Genomic DNA, 6000 nt, shown 5'->3' with positions numbered 1-6000 from the left:
TGTATGGTAGGAACTGGGCAGAGCCTTGGGAGAATTCATATATCGCACTGTGCAAATAATATCTTGAGTGAGCTGGGTGATCTTGCATACAGACATATTAATTGCAGAATCCTTAGAGATGGGTATAGTTTCCACCCACAGTTTGTATCAGATAAGTTTAGAAATAGCTTGGCTCATTTTTGATCCAATCCAAATTTGACATACACTTATCATTTGACACTTGGAGATTGCTACCAAGCCTCCCAGAGCTCTGACTGTCAAATGACAGCTTTGTGTGACCAGGTTATGTGAACCAGCTGAACCAATGACAATCACTGAAAGGGACCCAGGGTTGGCTTTCCCTCTCCACCAGCTGTTTTTTTTTCCAGTGCAGCCAGTTCAAATTCCCCTGTTCGTTCAATGCAGCCCAATTGCTCTGTTAAATTGAACAGGAATATTAAAAAGGCTGCATCTGATGCAGTGATCAGTGGGTGATTGGGGCGAAGACACCATTTGCTGCAAAAAAACCCCTTTGGTCTAGGGATTTTTTATGGGTGAAGCTGACAAAGCCAGCTGGGATTATGGGATGCATACTAACCTCCCTGCTGTCTGGCTGCCTTCCTAGTGACTTCATGTGACCTGGTAAGAAGTTCCTTGGACATAGGAATCTGTCATTTTGGGGGGGGGATTAGGTTTGACTGGGTAGGAGCAAGTCAGGCATTCTTGTTTCTGGTCTGGAAGCTATGGAAGAATTTGTGAGTCTGCATTGCTTGCAACTTCTTTGCAGTGAGCAATGCACACCCAAATCTTGTGCCACCAGTATCTCTAATGACCCTTCCATTCACTCAGGTCACAGAAGATGACATTTGTATGGTGTCTGTACTCCTGAGGCTTCACCACAGCCCCAACTACACAAAGGCCATTATGGCTGAAACAGAATTCAGATTGCCATTGCTGAGTCATGGTAATCAGTGATAAATGACTGCACTTTCAGTCACATGTTCTTGTGTATATGGTGTTGACCTTCTTATAACTTTCTATGGCAAACTAGAACAGTTTCTTATTTTCTTTTTCTGGTGCTAGTACTTTTTTTAGATTAAAATTGTGTTCATATTACCAATGGGTATAGCATATTCTTATTTTATTGATTTTTAATGCACAAACAAACAGTCCTCAGGTCCCCATTCCCTCCTCCCCATATGCCTAGATATTCCTAGATATATAACTACATTTTGAAACTTTCCTGTATTGTGGAGAAATTTAGTCCATAACAAGCTCCAATATGACCATAGTAACATGCCCACCATTCCAAAACCCACCCCCTTAATTGATAACTGATTCCTGCCCTTCTCTGTATCTATCCCAGTCACACTACGTATGTAAACTTTCAGCTAAGCAGACCTAAGGGTAGAGTAACCAGGATAGAAACAGAAGGAAAACAGAACAACAAAAAAAGGGAAAGGCATGAAGAAAACAAAAAAGGAAGTGAGGAAAGGAAGGGGAAGTAACGGTTACTACACAGGTTCCTGCAGTGCACCTTGATTTTGCACAAACTGTTTTTCAAATGTGCAAGAAACTCATCTTAAAGAAACAAACTGCTGCATGTATGCTCAGTATTTTTCATAAATGCAACCTGCCTGTTAAGGATAGTTGCACCATCCATCTAGAGCAGGAATTCCCACACTATGGTCCGTGTACCATCAGTGGTCCTCAAAGCTCAGATGGTCCACAGTATGTCTACAGATTTGTAGATGAAGATAAGAGATGGCACCTCCATCACATTAAACATTCATATTGATTTTAATTGGATTATTATTGCTCCTTTTACTTCTTTTATTGCATTGATATTTGAATTCTATGGAAATACAATTGCTACAGCAATTTTCAAGTGGTCTGTTGGGGTTCGGGAAAGTTTGGGAACTACTGATCTAGAACATTCCAGAAGTGTTATTTTTAACAGAAGTGCCTATTTTGTTCAGATTAGTGACAGTGCTTATGTCACAAAACCAGGCCTGAAACCCATTCAGAATAGATCTAGATAATCAGTTTCATATAAGAGTAACTGGAGTTGGCGGGACACTACACTCTTGTGTAACTTGGCCAGGAAGTGAATGTTAGCCACTGGACTATAGCTGTCAACATCTTTCAGATCCAGGCTAGGTTTCTTCAGGAGCAGTCAAATTATGACTTTTAAAAAAGAAGCTTGATCCATTCCCTTTCTCAATGAGGTATTTGCAATCTCCTTAACCATTCAGAGATGCCTTCCTTCCCAGATTGAGCTTTAAATTGAGTTTTAGTTTTTAAAATTATTTTGTTATAGATAAGGATGGGTATATCTATCAATTTCGGTTTTTAGTTTTCCAATCTTAAATTCACTTTTTCATTTTTCCACACCAGTGCAATTTTTAAAAAAGCCCTCATGAAATTTCTCTGAATATACACATTTTTGTATGTAATTTTGCCTAATATGCACATTTTTACAAAGCAACTTTTCCTAATATAGTGCATTTTGTATGTTTTCCCCTCACTAATATAAGCATTTATATGCACCCTTTACCCTGGTATGTGTGTTTTTGTACACGCTACTTGACTGGAGAATTGCACTTCAAAATTCAGAGAAGTCCGAATTTCAAAGGAGGGCTGGGTTTCAGTTAGTATATCGTTTTGAAAAGTGTTCAAAAGTTACATAAAGTTACATAAATGCCATAGGTAAATAAATAAATAAAAATGCCCTGCACTTCTCAGTTAGACCAGCTTAGCAAACATCCCAGCCTTCTCTGCCATTGTAGATGAGAAGACTGAAATGGTGCTTTCTGGAAATAGAAGATAAATTTTGCTGACAGGCCAATAAAAAGGTTAGTACATCAACCCTTGCACTACATTGCATAACTATTAAAATTACATGACATATATTTATAAATTGTACCCTAGTGAAATGACTAATCAAATGTTTACACATGTGACTTTTCTTAACAGGCTATTTGTGATTTTATAATCAGGGAAGGGGGACAGTGTTTTGTTTTTGTGTTTTATCATTTAAATGAAAGCAGAAGGTGGAAAACAAATTTGCAAAGAATCTAATTATAACAGACAGGAGACAAAGCTGTAGGAGAGGCTGCAGGGACGGGTTGGAATCTGACACTGAGGGATCATCAGGTGAGTCTTCTTCCTTGGAGGAGGATGCACCACATGAGGGACTTACCTACTGGAGATCCAAAGGTTCTATCCCAGGGCTCCCAGGGTGGGCATGGCGCAGACATAAGGAATTGACCAGAACCATGGCCTCCCCAGGAGAGGTCTGGAGGTGTAATGTGGACACCCCATCCCAAGGGATCCTTTGCCCACCAGTTAAGGATGGGGACAGCTCCCAGGTGAACATCTTTCCCGCAGTCAGAAAAAAGATCCTGGATGGCCACTATGTGGACTTTTTCTCCCTGCTTAGATCTGAGGAGGAGGATCAATCTGAGGAGCACAAAAGAGGATGTAGGAGACATGTTGAGAGGACTTTTGACAACCGGGTACAGGGATACCTAATTTTCATGGGGGTTGTACAGGCAGCCTACCCTGAGCGAAGGGGGCACCTATCCAACCATATGAGTTTTGTTTATAAGGCCAAGGCTAAGGCTGGTGATCATGCAGCAATCACTTATGATAAGAAATTCCATCACAAAGCAGCCAGCAATAAGAGCATGTGGTGGGACTTGATTTGCGACAAACTATGGATTCAGGAGGTAATCGGGAGTAAGCCTGACTCAAGCGAAGCTAGGAAAGGTCCCCGACTTCCCCAAAGCTAATGGTCCTAGAAAATACGCTGGGAATTCAACCAAGACAGATGCAACAGGTCTAGATGCGGGTATGCTCATGAGTGCGAATTCTGCTCAGTGCCACATGCCAGGATATCATGCCCCAGCCCTAGGGCAGGGCAGGGCCCCTTTTGTAGCTTTCGCCAACCTGCTGCTGGGAATAAAAGGGACACCTCCACCCCTGCAGCCCCCCTTCCAAATAATGGATACCTGAAACCGGGGGTTGGCCCCTTGGCTTTGGCCACTACCCCGGTTCGCCCCTGGGCTCTCCATCCCTACTTTGACAGTTACCCAGATTGTAAGGCAGCATGTTACATCTGGGAGGAATTTACACCAGGTTTCCGCATTCCAGCCTCTGTTTGCCGGGGGGCTCCCATGGCTCCCAATCAAAACTCTCTCCTCAAATTCCCAGAAATTGCGGCCAACAAAATCACAAACAAATGTGCAGCAGGTAGAGTGGCAGGCCCCTTCACTTCTCCTCCTCCAGAGGACCTCCAAGTCTCCCAACTGGGAGTGGTCCTCAAGAAGACACCGGGGGAATTCTGACTTATCCATAGTCTGTTTTTCATGAGGGGTGCCTCAGTCAATGAATCAAGTCCACCCGAGTTATGTTTAGTACGCTATGCATCTTTTGACCGGGGCAGTGCAGATAATGAGGGAATCCAGGCCTGGGACACTCATGGCCAAGTGTGAGATACAATCGGCCTGGCATCTCCTATGGTACACCCCCAGGATATTAGCCTCCTTGGTTCAAGTTTGGTGAATGCTGGTATGTAGACAAGGCTATGCCCATGGGTTGCTCCATCGCCTGTGCAGCATTTGAATCCTTCAGCACTTTCCTGGAATGGGTTGTTTGCCACGAATCAGGGAGCTGCCAGATCACCCACTACCTGGATGATTTTCTATTCGCAGGCTCTTCTGGTACTGAGGAGTGCCGCAAACTACTGTATACATTCCAGAAGCTGGCTGATCACCTCGGGGTCCCTCTGGCTCCTGACAAAACAGAAGGGCCCAAATCTATACTCGTATACTTAGGCAATTCAGCTTAAAGGAAGGAAGGAACAGGGGGAAAACCGTCCGGAAATTACAATTGATACAGAACACGGCGGCACAGTTGATTAAGAACAGCCGTCGCTGTGATCATGTTATGCCGGTGTTAGTAGACCTACAATGGCTACCAGTTGCTTACCGGGCCCAATTCAAGGTGTTGGTGCTGACCTTTAAAGCCCTATACGGTTTCGGCCCAGTTTATCTGAAGGAGCGCCTCCAGCATCACCAATTATGCCGCCTGACGAGATCAGCCAGACAAGACCTTCTCTCGGTCCCACCAGTTAAAACAGCGAGACTGGTGCGGACCAGAGAGAGGGCATTTTCGATTGTGGCCCCCACCATCTGGAATTCCCTTCCTTTCGACCTTCGCCATGCCCCCTCCCTGATAGGCTTCCGCCGGGCCCTGAAGACCTGGCTGTTCAGGCAGGCCTATGGGATCTCTAGGATGGGTTAGTTTTTAATGTGGTTATTATCTGAAGAATGGGGTTTTAGATGAATTGTGGTCCTCATTGATTTTATTGTATTGTATTGTATGTTGTACGTCGCCTAGAGTGGCCGTTAACTCGGCCAGATAGGTGACTCAAAAATAAAATTGTATTATTATTATTATTATTATTATTATTATTATTATTAACACAGGAGTATGGCATAACTGAGCACTCACAGTCTTGATTTGTGTTTATTTTTTATTTCTGAAAACCACACTTTCAAGGTACTTAGCATGAAATTCCCTGGAGCTACCCACCTGAAATTTGGCAGAGTGGGCTACCATATCTATACATACTATATGGGCTACCAAGTCGCAACATTTCAAGTCCCTTTGTGCATATTACCTCCATGGTGGTGCCAGCCTGTGCCTGCCTAATGCTACCCACTCGGGTCTAGTATCAAAAACCTAACTTTAAAAACCCCTAATTTTTCAACATTTTGAAGAAAGGAACAGGAGCATGAGAACTGGCATGGTGAGCACTCACCATCTTTTAAAAAATATTTTGAAAGAGAAAAATTTAAAGGTAGCTACTAAGAAAACTCCTGGAGCTATGCACCTGACAATTGGCAGGGTTAAGTCCCTCTTTAGCAGCTACCACATCACCAAATGTCATGACTCCAGGTCAAAAGACAAGAACGTTATGACCATTTTCATATTGCAATGTAAGTCAATGGGATT

At 43.2% G+C, this 6000-nt stretch overlaps 1 long non-coding RNA gene across 1 annotated transcript in view; it reads left to right on the top strand.

The window, feature by feature from the left end:
* Nucleotides 1-322: 322 nt before the first annotated feature.
* LOC133387249 (uncharacterized) overlaps nt 323-6000 on the top strand; it is a 111742-nt gene continuing 106064 nt past the window's right edge. The window contains exon 1 of the long non-coding RNA XR_009763423.1: nt 323-621. This is a non-coding gene — a long non-coding RNA (uncharacterized LOC133387249). The remainder of the gene's footprint in view (nt 622-6000) is intronic.

This window comes from Rhineura floridana, chromosome 6 (assembly GCF_030035675.1).
Source record: "Rhineura floridana isolate rRhiFlo1 chromosome 6, rRhiFlo1.hap2, whole genome shotgun sequence".
NCBI lineage: Eukaryota > Metazoa > Chordata > Lepidosauria > Squamata > Rhineuridae > Rhineura > Rhineura floridana.
Note: the sequence above shows the minus strand (reverse complement) of the source record. Positions and strands in the feature narration are given on the sequence as shown.